Source organism: Canis aureus, chromosome 32, assembly GCF_053574225.1.
Source record: "Canis aureus isolate CA01 chromosome 32, VMU_Caureus_v.1.0, whole genome shotgun sequence".
In the NCBI taxonomy this organism is placed as follows: domain Eukaryota; kingdom Metazoa; phylum Chordata; class Mammalia; order Carnivora; family Canidae; genus Canis; species Canis aureus.
This window is the reverse complement of record NC_135642.1, coordinates 9,685,681-9,701,736: the sequence shown is the minus strand read 5'-3', so window position 1 is coordinate 9,701,736 and position 16,056 is coordinate 9,685,681. Positions and strand designations below refer to the sequence as shown.

The 16,056-nt window shown below is 34.6% G+C and overlaps 1 protein-coding gene across 15 annotated transcripts in view; it reads left to right on the top strand.

Annotated features, from left to right (window-relative positions):
• The window catches only part of LOC144302962 (uncharacterized), a 776,799-nt gene that overhangs the window by 434,159 nt on the left and 326,584 nt on the right, over positions 1-16,056 (top strand). Inside the window, exons 6-9 of one of the 15 annotated variants that reach the window (XR_013369982.1) lie at positions 6,167-6,331; positions 7,164-7,303; positions 7,585-7,653; positions 9,638-9,945. The exons of the other annotated variants lie outside the window; for them this stretch is intronic. The gene's annotated coding sequence lies outside the window, so the exon portion shown is untranslated. Of the gene's footprint in view, positions 1-6,166; positions 6,332-7,163; positions 7,304-7,584; positions 7,654-9,637; positions 9,946-16,056 lie in introns of those variants that run through there. 15 annotated transcript variants of the gene reach the window in all.

Below are 16,056 nucleotides of genomic sequence, written 5' to 3'. Positions count from 1 at the left end.
ATTTTAAAGTATGTCTCAACTACTTCAAATCATTTATAGCTCTGCTTTTCTATGATTTTATTATATGCCAAACATTGTATATTTAAAATCTATACATCCTCTAGATGATTTTTTTTTTCCACCAGAAAGGATTAAATGTTTCCTCCATCAAGAATATAGAATGTAGGGTATGGTAGAGTTGGAAGGCTTATCAGTTCAGCACAGTCAGGGATTAGGTTGTGTTGAGGGTGAGTTTCAATTTCAGTAAAACTAAATCCATGCCTGGGTCATCTTGATTCCTAGAGCATGGACACAAGGGATTTCAAGTGAGAGTCTAATGAATCTTTGTCTCTTCAATTCTGAAAAACTACAGGAATTACATCTATCCAACAGAGGTTTAACCTTAGCTTTTTAGTCTCACACTTCATAGAATTTCAAAATTTGCTCTTGAGAAGGAAACAAACCTTGTGTTTGATGCCCTTGAGTCTCCAATTTTATCATTCTAGCCCACAAATGTCAAAGTATCAGTTGTTTTTTCTATATCTCAGCAGAAACCATCTGCCAGCTCCTGGCCTATATTCTGAGTCTCCATGTACCCTCAACATTGATGTATTCGTAAGGGGAAAGTACTTGTGTATATATTTAAATTTAGGATTAATTCACAACTCCTAGGATTTTGCCTCTTATTTGCTTTCTTTCTTTCTTCTTCTTTTTTAAATTGGGTCTCGGGCAGCCGGGGCGGGGGTGTCTCAGCGGTTTAGCACCACCTTCAGCCCAGGGCCTGATCCTGGAGACCTGGGATCGAGTCCCACATTGGGCTCCCAGCATGAAGCCTCCTTCTCCCTCTGCCTGTGTCTCTGCCTCTCTCTCTCTCCCTATGTCTCTCATGAATAAATAAATAAAATCTTAAAAAAATAAATTTGGTCTCATTCTCCTGATATGTCTTTTTTTTTCTAGGTCCCATGAAACCGGAGGATATTTTACTCTTTCCACAGATTTCAGTTTTGCTCTTTTGTCTTCCTTTGAACCTCAGAATTTAAAAAATACCTTGTGTAAAAGGAAATGACCTTTTGTTTAAGGATCCAGAGATCTCTCTAATTTTGTTACTATAGTCTCTTTACTATCAGTGGCTTTATAGTTAGACCACACCCTGGTTCTCAAACTCTAGCCTATACCTAGAATCAGTACACAATATGGAAAAAGTCAGCTATTAGCTCACCTTACTTTTGATCCCTTTCTGAAAATTTCCTCCTTCTAGTTTTTATTGCTTCCATAGTTCTCTTATGCTTAATTTTTTTCTGTGATATTGTCAACTTTTCTAATTGTTATGGACAAAAAGATTGACCTATTACATCTGAAACAGAAGCAGAAGTCTGCTTCTCTTCAATATATTTCATCTATATCGTTTGCTATGTGTTTGTAGCAAAAGAAGTCTATTTAGGTTTGTTATTAACATTATTATGATCAAATATTTTTGTTGAAAGTTTAAGCTAAGTAATTTACTAAATACTTAATATTGTATTCCAAATTTTATTCTTAAATACCATTATTAAAGTCATTTTATAGATAAGGGAAATTGAGGCTTATGAACTGTTATCCCAAGGTCAAACAATTAGTATTTGGTGAAGTTGGGATTTTAATTCAGACTACTAAACCATACTGCCTCCTACTAAACTGTAATAGGGTAAAGGACATTATTGCTTTATGCCATTTTCTAACTCTTTTATATGCATTTGATTTTCCCAAAATAGGATAAATTACAAAGCTATTGTTACCAAGTTTAATGCTGAACTAATGCCACCCTTATTTTAGGCACTTGAAAATATATTGGTATGTTGTATCAGTAACATGTACGATCTAAGCATATGTGTAGCAAAATTCCTGATACAAATGCTCTGAGTATTTAGAAAATTGACCCAACATGTGGCATTGTCTACTAAGTCTCTGTTCATGCTGATTTCTGATGGTTTTGCAGAATATTGTGTTAGTTTTTAGGGCTAATGAGTTTGGCTTAATTTCTTTACCCCTCTCAGCCAAGTCTTTCCACAATGTGCCTTCTCCCATGGGGTCCTTGCTAATAAATATTTTAATTGAACTTCTTTATTAAAATGAGTGTCTATATGATCATCTAGACACCCCACAGATGTGAGGAGAGATTATGAGTTCAAATGAGATTGGAGAAGGCAGATCCAGGTTTGATCCTATACTGCATTATCATAAACCCTGATAATAAGGGAGTCCAAGTTCACACAAGATTAGTAAACATAATGAAGTGAAACTTTAAGTACTTGCTAAGTTTCTTTTCAGTAAATCATTGATATTCGGCATAATCTCAAATCACAGGCAGCAGAATGCTGTTAGCTACATATTAATTTCAATTACTATGTAACTTTATTATCCACTAAATTTAGTAAGTCAGGTAGGAGATCACCTAGTTTGTTGTCTCTTTAAATAATTATTTTCATTCATATCTTATAAATAATATCAAAAAAGTAATATTTTGGCTTTCATTTCTATTTAGAATACCACTTCCCCTTGTTTCTTTGGCTTGTCCCAAGCAATCATAACTACTCAATTCCTTTTATTTTGAATAATGTTTATTATTTTATAATTTTTAAAAATTTTATGTGACTTTATAATTACCTGTAGAACTCTATGTAAGTTGCTAAAGAGTACTTGCTTAACAAATCAAAAATTTAAAAAAAGAACAAAATCTCCTTAAAGGAAATTTCCAGGTCTTACATTTCTCAAAGATTTTCTTACAATATTCATTCTCTACATGTAATTAAAATCTAAATAGCATTTAAACATTCTTATATTAAGATTCTGTATTTAATTCAAACCTTGCAATAGCCATGGCTGTCAAAGATTTCATATTCTAAGACAAGGACAAAATAGTCATAGATTAATTCTAAAACCTTCCTTTATTCCTAAACTGAAAGCAGGTATCATTATTATAGCTTTGGGAAAGGAAGTTGAGAGCTCTCTTAATTTAAATGACATCTCACTTGGTGAAGAATTTGAAACTTGGGGTACTAAAGGATGAAAGAAAAGAAAGTAATAAATTGTACTGGTATGAAGTAAATCAAGACAGCTCTTTTTTTTTTTTGGGAAAATACAAGGGACAATCTAAAGATAATTCAGTCAACTCTAGAAAAGGGGTGTGAATCACAAACTGATAAAGATTATGTCTTTCCATGAATACTATTGTAATTTAAAGCAATAATAAAATTGCTTACAAATAAGTTCTCTTTAATCATTATCTCTTTGGCCAGTTAATTAATATAAAAATAAAAATGCCAATTGAAGTCTTATCAAACCAAAAGAATATTAGAGTTCATGGTTAATTTTATTTGTAGCTCATGTTTGCCCATTAGAATATAAACATAAAGGAAATTGGGGACATATGCCATTTAATATTTGGATCTGTTAGGCTGTCCCATTTTAATCTGTTTACACCAAATTTTCTCAGGTTTGCTTTGAGTCACAATAGGAAGAGTTTTTTTTACACTGTGAGTGTCTCATTTGCCTTTAAACATCAGCTACAGTTCCTCCTCATCCACACCTGGCTCCAATCACCTTTTAAGCTTGCTAAAAGAATAGTAATAATAATAATAAATTAAATACCCATAAATACTGCATATGTTGTCTTCCTAAATTTCTCTTACTCCCAGAATGTGTTCCGTGTCCATCCATTCTTAGTTTAAGAGAAGGATGATAATTCCTAAATGCTTTGGCTCCTCCAGTCATTACCTTACCATCTCTCAAAGGAGAGAATAATCTGGGACCTCTTTTGTGAAATAAAACCTTTGTGAATATTTCAGTCCATTATTGAATTTGAACCATGAAAGCAAGTAAGTCAGATAAACTTCCCTCACAAAAGTTTTCTTGGGTCTTATGCAAATATTCCTCTTTCCTCCTCAAGTGATCTTTGGGTCACAAAAGATTCTTTGCCCTTCCTCCTGGGGTAATAGCTATCTACTGCTTTAAATTTATGTGATTTTATTGCCACATAATTCTTCCAAAATTAAAGGAGATTGCATAATGGTGATTTTCTGTCTCCACAGAGATGTGGCTAGCCACAGTTAAATGATGGACTTCTTTCAGTAAAAATAAGTAAGCAGGTAAATAAATAAATAATAGCTTTGTCTCCCATTCCTCATGCCTTCTATCCACACAAATCAAATCTGTGCTAGCAATTTTGTGAGGCTCAAGGAATAGGGTTAAATGAAGTACAAGGACTATGCACAAGAAACTTACAGTATAAATGTTGATAGGTTACCATATGTTTGTGTAAATGTTGGCTGGGGAAAGGTAAATTTGAGCCTCAGTGCCACATTAAAGATGCTGTTTATTTTCTGTGTGGCTTCAAGTTAGTCTCCCCTGCCCAGAGGCAGCAATAGGGGATTTGCTGTTGAACTGTTTCATACCCAGAAGTCATGCTTTACCAAAATGGGATGCACACATACATTGTACTTCGATTTCTCTTCTCTTTTACCATCAACCTCTGAGTGCAAGCATTGCCTTCAATTAATCAATTACTTAGGCAGTAAAGAGGGATTTCATTGAAAAGGCCTTTCACAGGAGTAAATCCAAGTCTAATGGGTGGAAAGCCAGCTAAAATGACGTGAAATACCCTAGGACCAGAATTAGTAGACATGACTATAGACCACTCTGCCATAAAGTGGGGGCGAGTCCATAGTTTGCTAGTTCTCTGTTTATCATTGGAAATATAAAAAGCACCTTACAGACATTCTAAGAATACTAATTTCAAGCATCATTTACAACAGACATTGCAATTAGAATATAGGTTTTCTTCCTTGTACATGGATTTTTTAGAATGAGATCCAGTTAGAGGAACAGAATCCTGGGAGGAAAGCCTTCCATAATCTCTTTCTATTGAGCTTGGCATTCATCATTGTAGATATTGCTTATGGGGGCTTTCTGGATCCAAGAGGAGTTGGTAAGGATTTGCAAAGATGAGCTTCATATTGCTTTCTGTAGGGAGGAGTCTCTAATGGAATATTTGAATTTAGTTAACCATATTTACCCTGTAGACATTTTAATTGTTTGTTACATAGTTTAGGAAAAGAATGTCTTTTTTTATATAAATTTATTTTTTATTGTTGTTCAATTTGTCAACATACAAAATAACATGTTGCATGTTGGCCATGTCTATGTCTTCCTCTGTGAGATTTCTGTTCATGTCTTTTGCCCATTTCATGATTGGATTGTTTCTTTGCTGTTGAGTTTAGTAAGTTCTTTATAGATCTTGGATACTAGCCCTTTATCTGATATGTCATTTGCAAATATCTTCTCCCATTCTGTAGGTTGTCTTTGAGTTTTGTTGATGGTATCTTTTGCTTTGCAAAAGCTTCTTATCTTGATGAAGTCCCAGTAGTTCATTTTTGCTCTTGTTTCTCTTGCCTTCATGGATGAATCTTGCAAGAAGTTACTGTGGCCAAGTTCAAAAAGGGTGTTGCCTGTGTTCTCCTTAGGATTTTGATGGAATCTTGTCTCACATTAAGATCTTTCCTCCATTTTGAGTTTATCTTTGTGTCTGGTGCAAGAGAGTGGTCTAGTTTCATTCTTCTGCATGTGGATGTCCAATTTTCCCAGCACCATTTATTGAAGAGACTGTAAAAAATGTCTTAGAGAAATATATCAAAAAATTAACTGTTAATTTCAGTGTTGGCTAATAGTCATAAAAAGTGTTTTTCAATTTTTATGTGAGTATATATTTTATCCATAAATCAAATATGAAGGATATATACTTTCACATTTTAATTTAGATACTTTTTTAATTCACCAGAAGGACTAAAGAGTTATTGTTGACTAACAGAGCAAGAAAAACATAAAGTTGAAGAACTGGAATAAATGGAGGTAGACTTTTTCTTTCCATCCGGAATATAAAGTCTCTCTTCTCTCCTGTCTCTCTTTTTCTCACTCTCCCTCTCTCTCAATCTCTCTTTCTCTCTTATTTTCACAGAATACTAGAGTGCTAGAAATCCTTATGTTGGTACTAACATTAGAAAATGTACAAATGTGTGAAGACTCTACATAACCGTGTTTCCAAGCAGAGATTGAGTGCCACTGCAGTAGTTGGATTTGATGTGTTGAATGTTTATATTTTTTAATCTTGTATTAAATAAAGTGGAATTATCATTTTTGCTATTATTATTTGCAGGGTCTCATGGTCTTGAAATGGCTTGAGAGATTTACCTTTGCTTCATCTATCAAAAAATATTTTCTAAGCAAAGTCATCACTGAAAATATGTTTCAAGGGAAAGGCATTTATCCTATTTAGGGAATTTGATCAAGGACTTGAAAAAAAGTGTTAATTTGTTTACAGGTAATCAATATGGTTATTACAAGTAATGCTATCACTCATTTCCTTGCATGGATTAAAACTGATTATTTTTTTTAAACTTTTATTCTAAGGACTACTTACTATAGGCTATTTACTGTTTAGAGTGCCTTACTGTCCTGTGCCATTCTACTTCTTCCCAGTGAGTGCAGTTTTAATATACATGAAAATTATGTAACTGGTCATTTAGTTGCAGTGTAAGAGATGTTCATTTTATTAATATGCTCTCTTTAGTGATTGTCAGTATTGTTATTTTTTTACCAATGTTCACCCACTACATTCAGTGACACACACACACATACACATACATACACACACACACACACACCACACACACACACACCTTTCTTCCAAGCAGCTTAAATATTTCCTTCACATATTCCCTCCCCCCCAGGAAGTAGTTAATATTTTGCCATACAGGAAAAAAAAAAAAGACAGAAATAATTGAATTGGGCCTGGAATGCAAATGATCTTATCTCTGATCACTACTAAATGTTGCTATAAAACAATCATAAACATTCATTGAGTAATGCTATGTGTCCAGCATTGTTTTAGAAGTTTTACATGCATAGTCCCATTTATAGCTTGTGAAGGCAGATAATATTAATACCCCAATTTTCCAAATGAAGAAACTGAGGTATACAGAGTTTAAGTAACTTGCAGGTTAGTGAGTGGCAGAGCCAAGTCCCATCCCACTGTATGAACATCCAAAGTCTTACCATAAGCACTGAGTTGTATCATAGCCCCATCTATAAGTTGCCTGTCTTTGAGTCGCTGGTATGCTCCCTGACATTTATTTCTTTATTTATTATGTCAGAGAACTATTTAACATGAAGTGCATGAAGATTTGAGCTTCAGTGTCCTTATGAGTCTTGAGAATTGCTGGAGATTATAGAGTGTTCCAGAAGGAGAGAAACCCATTTATAATCAAGAAACATTTCAACATAAGCATTTCTGGTAAATTGTCCACAGATCTCAAAAGAAAGAGATCAAAAACTCTACAGTCCTAGGCACTTGTTATAATTTCTTTATTCTATATAAATATTTCCTTTCAAACCTACTTTTGTTATTTGTAGTTTGATCTTTTTTTCCTTAAAGAGAACACCCAAAATTGTAAAAAGTTTTTGTCTCACAAAAACTAGATTCTTCATCTACTTACCCTTTGTTTTTTTGTTTTGTTTTGTTTTGTTTTGTTTTGTTTTGCAAGTAGGAAATTACATCATCCATTTTGTATTTAGGAACATGCTGAATATTAGGTGCCAGTGAAAAGGGCTGGTTGAATAACCAGGATCAGACTGCCTCAGAAGGTAACTAATCATTTCAGGAGCTGTTACAAGTGGGTATCTTTTTTTTTTTTTTCTTTACGATAGAAGAGGATAGCAGATGACCTATCAATTCCGAATTATCTTATAATAAACTGTCATGATGGAAATTTACCTGGCCAAAAAATATCACCCTTAATACTAATTTAATCCAACATGTAAATAACTCTTTCAATTTTTTTTTTTTTTACTGCAACTCACAGGCAGACATGCATGTTAGTTGCTTGTCATGACCCACTGTCTTAGTCTATTTGAACTGTTACAACAAAATACCACACACTAGGTAGTCTATAAACAACAGAAATTCATTTCTCACAGTCCTCCAAGCTGAAAAGTTCAAATCAAGGCCTCAGCATGGTTGAGTGAAGGCCCTCTTCCTGTTCGTAGTTGGGATTTTTCCACTGTGTCTTCACCTGGTAGAAGGGGCTAGGAATCTCTCTAGAGCCTTTTTATAAGGCACTAATCCCATTCATAAGGGTTCCACCCTCCTAATACTATCACCTTTGGGGGTTAGGATCTAAACATATGAATTCAGACTACAGTACCCATTAAATAGGTTTCACAACTCACTAATGGGTGACAGATTTTAGTTTGAAAAACAATGCAAGAGCACATTGGCTCCTTGAAATGATTTTTTTTCCCCTTACCAGCAATGCATGGACATGGGGAAATGGACTAATCTAGTTGTCTTTCCTGTCCAATCACTCTCCACAATGAGAAATAGGACTAGCTGTTCCAAAGGGAAACTAATCACTGACAATAAGGAGAAATCAGTCATCCAAAGTACTAATGAGATTGTGATTGGTTTGTTGGTTCATTTGTTAATTGGGAGTGAACCTCTCCATGGCTTTTAGTGCCCATATTACACAGGTGCTCCACACTGGTTCATCGGCTACATTGTCTAATCATCCACAGGAGGCTAATTTAAATAGCTATGCTATTGTTGATTAAGCCGTAAATTCATAATGGAACCAGTGGTTGTTAGTTTCAGTTCCCCTCCAAAGAATTTTTTCCCAAAGTATGTAAATACAGAAACTAACTCAAGTAGTGATTAAGAGACTTGACACACTGGATAAAGAGTGATATTCTTCCACAGTATACAATTACTGAAAATAGCATACGTTAGTTAAATCGCGTGTTTTGTGAATAGAAGAATGTAGAGAATTGAATGAATTCATTCAATTGCATGAATTTAGCAAATGTCTTTGCTAAAACTACAAACTTTCACAGGGTTCCTTTTTGTAGCCTATGTCTTCCCCCAGAATAGATTCATCAAGAACTTACTGTCAGCCTTGGAAAATGAATTTATGAATCAAAGCTCCCCTGTTGTGTAAAATTATCTGGTTTGTAATCAGGGAAGCTTAGTGTAGATATATTAATTGGCAGAGTAGAGTTGCAGATGAACTTTCAGTTATGAATTTGGTACAGTAATTTCTTTTCTCTGTAATGGGGTTTATTTAACAAATGTCAGCCACATGTGGGAATTTGGAAGTCACTGGGAAACTTCACACTGAATCTAAGTCTTTAAAATATAAATCTGGAGAGTTTGCTTGTAAACACTTTTAAATGTATTTGCAAAATGTATAGTAATCATTGTAACAGTCCCTGGGGCAAAGTATCTCTTAAGCAGTGATTCCCACTTTTTGGATGAAGTGATCAATGAGTAGGTTTCTTTGGTGTAAGGAAAGGTCTGTTCATTACTCACTGCATTACATGAACCATTTTAGCTTGCTTAGCTTGATGCAATCTTAACAGATGTGGATTCTCCAGGATCTGGTAAAGTAAGGTAAATTGTCACTTAAATCCTTCACTATGTAAACTGTTCCTAATCTTCCTACTATATAAGCTTGCTGAGAACCACTTTTGGGTCATTGTGCTCCAATAACTTGCTTCTCTGCCTAAATGACCAGGTCAATGCCTGGTCCTTTCTTGCCAGTGACTGTGAGTTTTTAACCTAATTATATTTAAGGAATCATCTAAAGAAGAGGCAGTTATCTAGTGAAAGTCCCATTTGTTCAGTCTTGTTCACTGAGAGAGATAGGATAATCTTACATGAATGGATGAAGAAGCTGAAAGATTAAGGTAGGTAATAGTGGAAATAAATATTTACTGAACATTTATTTAGATCAACCTTCAGGGCCTTTATCCTGGGCACTATGGCATACTTTTTCCTGATAGCATCTCAATTAAACCTTGATTCCTAAAGGACTTTCATTATCCCTATCCTACAAATGAAGACAGTGAGCCTCATAGAACTAAATTACTTCTGTGGGAGGTCTGAGAGCTAGTAAGTAGCTGAATCAAAATCCAAGGAGTAATGTGTCTGAGACAAAGTTTATTAACCTGCTCTTAGGGGTCCCAAATTAATCTGGGCTGACCTAGGATTAGAACCCAACTTCTTACTTTTTTGACTAGTGTTCTTTTACTAGACTATGCTGCATCATAACATAGCTACAGTTCTATCAATTCAGAGCAAGATTCTCTTCTCAATATGGGCACTTGACTAATGATGTAGCTTAGGTGAAAGGTCCAGAGCTTTCCAATGAGAGGCTAGTCATTCAATTAGTTATCCAACTACGTTTGTGACACAGCAGAGAGTCTGAGTCAATCAAAATCAATTCTCCCTTCACAAATGTAACCAAGTGTTGTTGCCATCAGGTTTCATTAATTGACAAGAAAGTGTAGTGGTTGATTGATGACTGAGTCTTGCTTACTCTAGACGGAGCCTTTTAATTGTGGTCATACTCTGTCTTCAGAACTTATTTTCAGGCACCCCAAGCTCAACCTGCCCTAGTTTGATTCTCCAGCACAAGATTTGTGATTACTTATAAAAAGTATGAATGGTTGTTGTCTACATTTCCTTTCCCTGAACAGTACTATTGAGTCTCTTCTGTGTGGTAACCATTGCTTTTATGGTCAAGCTAGATGCCAAAAGAAATTGTTAACATTGTCCAAGCCAGTTCAATTCAATGAATATCAGCTCCCTACTTCATGACGGGTATAGTGTAGTGTCATTGCCTCTATGAGGTTACACAGATGAATATGTAGTTTATCAAGGGAGGAGGAAAGCATGCACAAATAACTCTTGCATAAATCACACTGTGCTGTAATAAAGGTATATGATAGAAATGGCTACTTCTTATTAGGAGAATCAAAGAGGAAACATCTTATCTGGTTCTAGAAGACAAAGAATGTTTAAATTTTAGAGAAGCACTTAGGAGAATAAGACAGAGAAAAGAAAGAACATTATAGGCAAGGGAGGCAACACGAGTAAAGATATATTGGTATGAAAACATGTGGTTGGAAAAATTCAAGTAGCACCATACTGAGAGATGAGAAAAGGGAAAAGGCCATTGGGGTTTAAGGGTAGATGAATCTAGAAAGTTTTGTGTGGCAAAATTACCAAGTGGTGCTAATGAGTTGTAATTTCATTTTGTAGGAAATGAGAGTTTATGAAAAATTGTTTGACAGCAATTTCAAGATGAAAATTACTGTCATGGGTTAAGAAATAGAAAGTGATTCTCTCCATCTCAAAATAATACTTAAAAGTTTAAATACATTTCACCTAGATTTATATTTTCGAGTGAATTTCAACTTTGGATGTCAATACTCCAACTCACTATTTGATATATTCCCTACTCCAGACTCCTGTTATGAAGTAAATGTATGAGAAGGTAATTTTATCTGAAATACTTACTGGGGAGAATGATAACATGCAAGAACATTTTCCTTTGGGAGATGGTAGAGAAAGCTGTCTCAGCCATGCTGTTCTGAAATCATGATTATAAGGTTTTAATTTGGGAAATATAGTTCTAGAAAGAGTACCTGTGCAGGAACTTTTTGTCTTTCTGAATTAGCAGTCCTACTTGAAGGAGGATGGTAGTCTAGCCTTTGCTTTGTCTATTTTATAAGGATTCTGAAGACTCACAGAGCTTGAGCGGGAAGATATCTGAGAACATATATAATGAAGGGTAAGGAATAACAAATTTGTCCTTATTTTATGTTGTCTTTGAGAGGCAAACAAGTTGGATTCCTTTGCTCTAATATTGACCTGGCTACTTTTTAACCACTTTTTAAAAGATTTTATTTTTAAGTAATCTCTACATGGGGCACAAACCCACAACCCTGAGATCAAGAGTCACATGTTCCACCAACTGAGTCAGTCAGGCACCCCTGACCTGGCCATTTAATTAAAATGGCCATATATTTCCTAATGGGACTGCCAGTGAAGGTACTGAATATTTTGTATCTCTTTGCACTATAATGTGTAAGTATACTCCCATTAACGTAGGGCATGCTTCTAATTCTTGTCTTTTTTATTTACTCATGGCTTAATTTTAATCCTTCATTGGTGCTTTAAATGCCTCAAATAAGAATAATGCCAACTAGGGTGATTTTCACCTTTTTATTAGCAAATGTGAAACATGTGTAACTCATAATCACCTGGTTGTTCTTAGCCCAGGGCATCTGGAGAGCCTTTTCAAGATTTCTGCTCTCCTCAGGCACTTACCAAAGGGAATGCAAGATTCAGTCGTTTTAACTTACAAATCAAGTCCAGATTTGATTATTAAGGTTTTCTATTTCCTACTTGCTGTCACAAACCCATCCTGAAATTTAATTTCCCTACTAGACATTTTAAGCGAAACATTTAAATGAGAATGGCCAAACATTAATGAAGACTTCCAACAGGAGAAATGTGTGAGATTGAGTCAAGAGCTGAGGCTCATGTTTGTGTAGAGGGAGGCAAATTGTAGAATATGGATAGTCTCTGTTTTAATAAATCTGTGCCTTAAACCCTTTTTCAAACAGTCCCCAAATTTCTGTAGTTATAGATATCTATACTGGGTATACTGATTACATGCGTGTCAATCCAGGTACATTGCAGAGAGGAACTAATTCTTTTCTTGGTCCAACTACAAGATGCAGTGGTGGGCAAGAAAGAACAGCTTAATTAAAATTCTTTCAAATAATAATTTATTTTTAGGATTATTAGTGACAATCAGGAGAAATTTCTGAATTGCTGATTCTATACACAAGTGTGTTGGTGTTTGATGTAGGTTTTCTTATTTGTGAATAATTATTTTAATGCAATAATAAATGAAAGCAACCTCTCATTTTTAAAAATTTATTTGCTATTATTTGTGCTTGAGATGCTCTTCACATGGTCTCCTCTTTGTCACGTTATGACCTCCTGATGTCCTAAACCACACCATCTGCAGTATCCCCATGGCATTGTCTCCATTACAGTATCATCTTTTCTTCATACCAGTTATCACTATCAGATGTTCTTTAATTGATGTGATTATATGTTAATTTACCATCTCATCACTCTAGGATGTAAGCTTCATGAAACAGGACAGGAACCTGTCTTGTTCACCATTGTAGTCTCACCACCTAAATCTGTCTGTGATGACATGTGAGCTCGGTTATCAACAGGGTGTAATTTTTGCTGAATTTGAGATTTATTGCTCATAGAATTTAGGAAAATATTGTGTTCATTTTTCAGAATATGAACTTTTAAAATCCCTTTGAAGTAAAAAATTCCATGTGAAAATGCTTGGAGTCAGAAAATATTCATGTGCCTTATTTGCTTCTGTATTACAACCTTACTGCTATGGACTGAATTGTGTGCCTTCTCGCCTCCATATTCATACATTGAAGCCCTAATTCCTAAAGTATTTCATTTGGAGAAAGGACGTTTCAGAGGTAATTAAGTTAAATGAAGTCATAAGGGTGGTACCCCTAATTGGATAGTGTTAGTGTCCTTATAAGAAGAAACACTGGAGAACTTACTCTTTCCATGATGTTAAGGACAAAGTGGTTATCTGCAAGCCAGAAAGAGAGCTCTTATCAGAAACTAAACTTGAGTCTGGGTGGCTCAGTCATTTAAGCGTCTGCCTTCTGCTCAGGTCATGATCCCAGGGTTCTGGGATTAAGCCCTGAGCCCAACATCTCGCTCAGTGAGGAACCTGCTTCTCCCTCTGTTACTTCACACTGCTTTGTGTGCTCTTGTGTACTCTCTTTCTCTCTGTTTCTGTCAAAAGAAAAAAAAAAAAAAAGACCTAACTAAATTTGTCAGTGACTTTTTCTTGGACTTCCCAGCCTCTAGGACTATGAGAAGATAATTTCTATTATTTAACTCATCCAATCTATGGTAATTTATTATGGTAATCCAAGCAAACTAATATATTTACTAATTAACAATTATTTTTAATGACTTTATTAGAAAAATTTCTCTTTTCCATGCTATATCATGCTGTGTCATTCAGTTCTTGTTATGCTTTTAAGCCACTGATAACATTACAATGACTGTAATGATGGGAATGAATGAGGAAGGGAGGAGTTTTGTAAGATCATAGTTGAAATTTCCACACAAAAAAAGCTTTTCCTTCTACAGACTTCATCATTTATTATGTGATAGTTTCCAAAAAATAGATGGCATTGTATGGACAAGGGATAGCACCTTAATTGTCCTATTACTGCTACTTCCAATTTATTTATTTATTTATTTATTTATTTATTTATTTATTTATTTTTATTTATTTATTTGCTACTTCCATTTTAGATTGATCAAGGGGATAGTCTTTTGGGAGAAGATATACGTTAAAACGGCATAATATTCTGTGAGATCAGGAAAATGTTAAGGCCCCTAGTTAGAGCAGTAGAGCATGTGACTCTTGATCAGTAGAGCATGTGACTCTTGATCTCAGAGTCATGAGTTCAAGCCCCATGCTGGACCTAGAGATAACTTAAGGAAATTTAAAAAAAAAAGGAAAGAAAGAAAACATATTTGAGTGTGCAATTTTTTAGCATTTTGTGGACTTTAGAAAAGCAGATGAAGACCAAAATGATGAGAATAAAATAATTTGTGAGTCCTTCTGAGCTATTTTCAGGAAGGAGATAAAGCAAACACAGAGCTAAAATCCACTAATGTGCATCCATTATTAACTTAGGAACACCTCCAAACATTTGGTGACCTACTTTTCACTTTTATTTTGTTTTTAAGATGTAAAAGCTACAGGTGTTTGTGAGAGTGAAGAAAAGTCAGTGTAGCTGAAGGTTCACCCAAATAATGATTATTTTTAAAGTTATATTGGTCATTTAAAAACACTTTCTATACTAATAATCAAAATTAATAGATGAAGCAGGTGCATACATTGTTTTAATTAACAACAGCTGTGCTATAGCAACATTCCAGGAGCTTATTATGGCATCGTTTATAGAGAATATGTTACCAATGCTTTTTATAATATGCATTATAAAAAGTTATTAAAGGATATGACTACATCTTAGAACCATTCAATAAATATTAATAAAGCATTTATGATTGTGCCCTTAATTTAAAATACTATCATTATCTTTCAAGCAGATGTCAGTATCAAGTGCCAACAAGCCATTCCTGACCACATCAGTGGTAGTAGTGATTAGCAGTTTCCCTGAGAATGTGTTAAACATCCTCTCTATTAGTTTGGAAGGACCCACCTTCTAAATGGTAGCTCCTGAGCCTCACTGTGAGCTATCTGAATCTCAATAGGAAAAAGGAAACAAACAAACAAACTTAATTCCCCCAATTCTTACCTACTGAGTTTTAAACTATAGCTACTTGTAACTCATGTATTAGATACCCACTATGGTTGAATTTTCCATGCCATATAAGGAAGATGTGGTTAATTTTCTCTTAATTCTGTTTTTATATTACCAAATGTATTTATTGAAAAGGAATATTTTTCTTAAGGCCCAGTGGGATCCCATAGCTCATTAATTGTTTTGAAACCTCATCAATCAGCTTGCAATATGCTATTACTTACGTAACAGTGCTGAATTGAGTGGCTAAAAACAGGTCCATTTATTTAAATTAATCATTTGTTTTATGCAATATCAGTTTGGAAAAGTAATGGTAAGGAATTTTCCCTAGATGAATGTACTGAAAAGAGATGTAACACTTTTGAAATTAGAGACTCTTCGATGAATCAATGAAAAATCCTGAAATGTGTTTCTTTTAAAATGTAGAAAATTCAGTGGAATCTAAGAAATAAAACAGGATCATAGGGGAAGGGAGGGAAAAATAAAACATGATGAAATCAGAGAGGGAGACAAACCATAGGGATGCTTAATTGTAGGAAGCAAACTGAATGTTGCTGGAGGAGAGGGGGGCACAAAGTAACTGGGTGATGGACATTAAGGAGAGCCTATGATATAATGAGCACTGGATATTATATAAGGCTAATGAATCACTGACCTCTCCCTCTGAAACTAATAATACACTCTATGTTAATTAATTGAATTTAAATTTTAAAAATTGGGCCTTCCCTAAAAAAAAAAAAAAAGTAGAAAATTGAAAGACCTGTAAACTGTAGCTCTGATGGCTAGAATCTAAAATCAAACAAA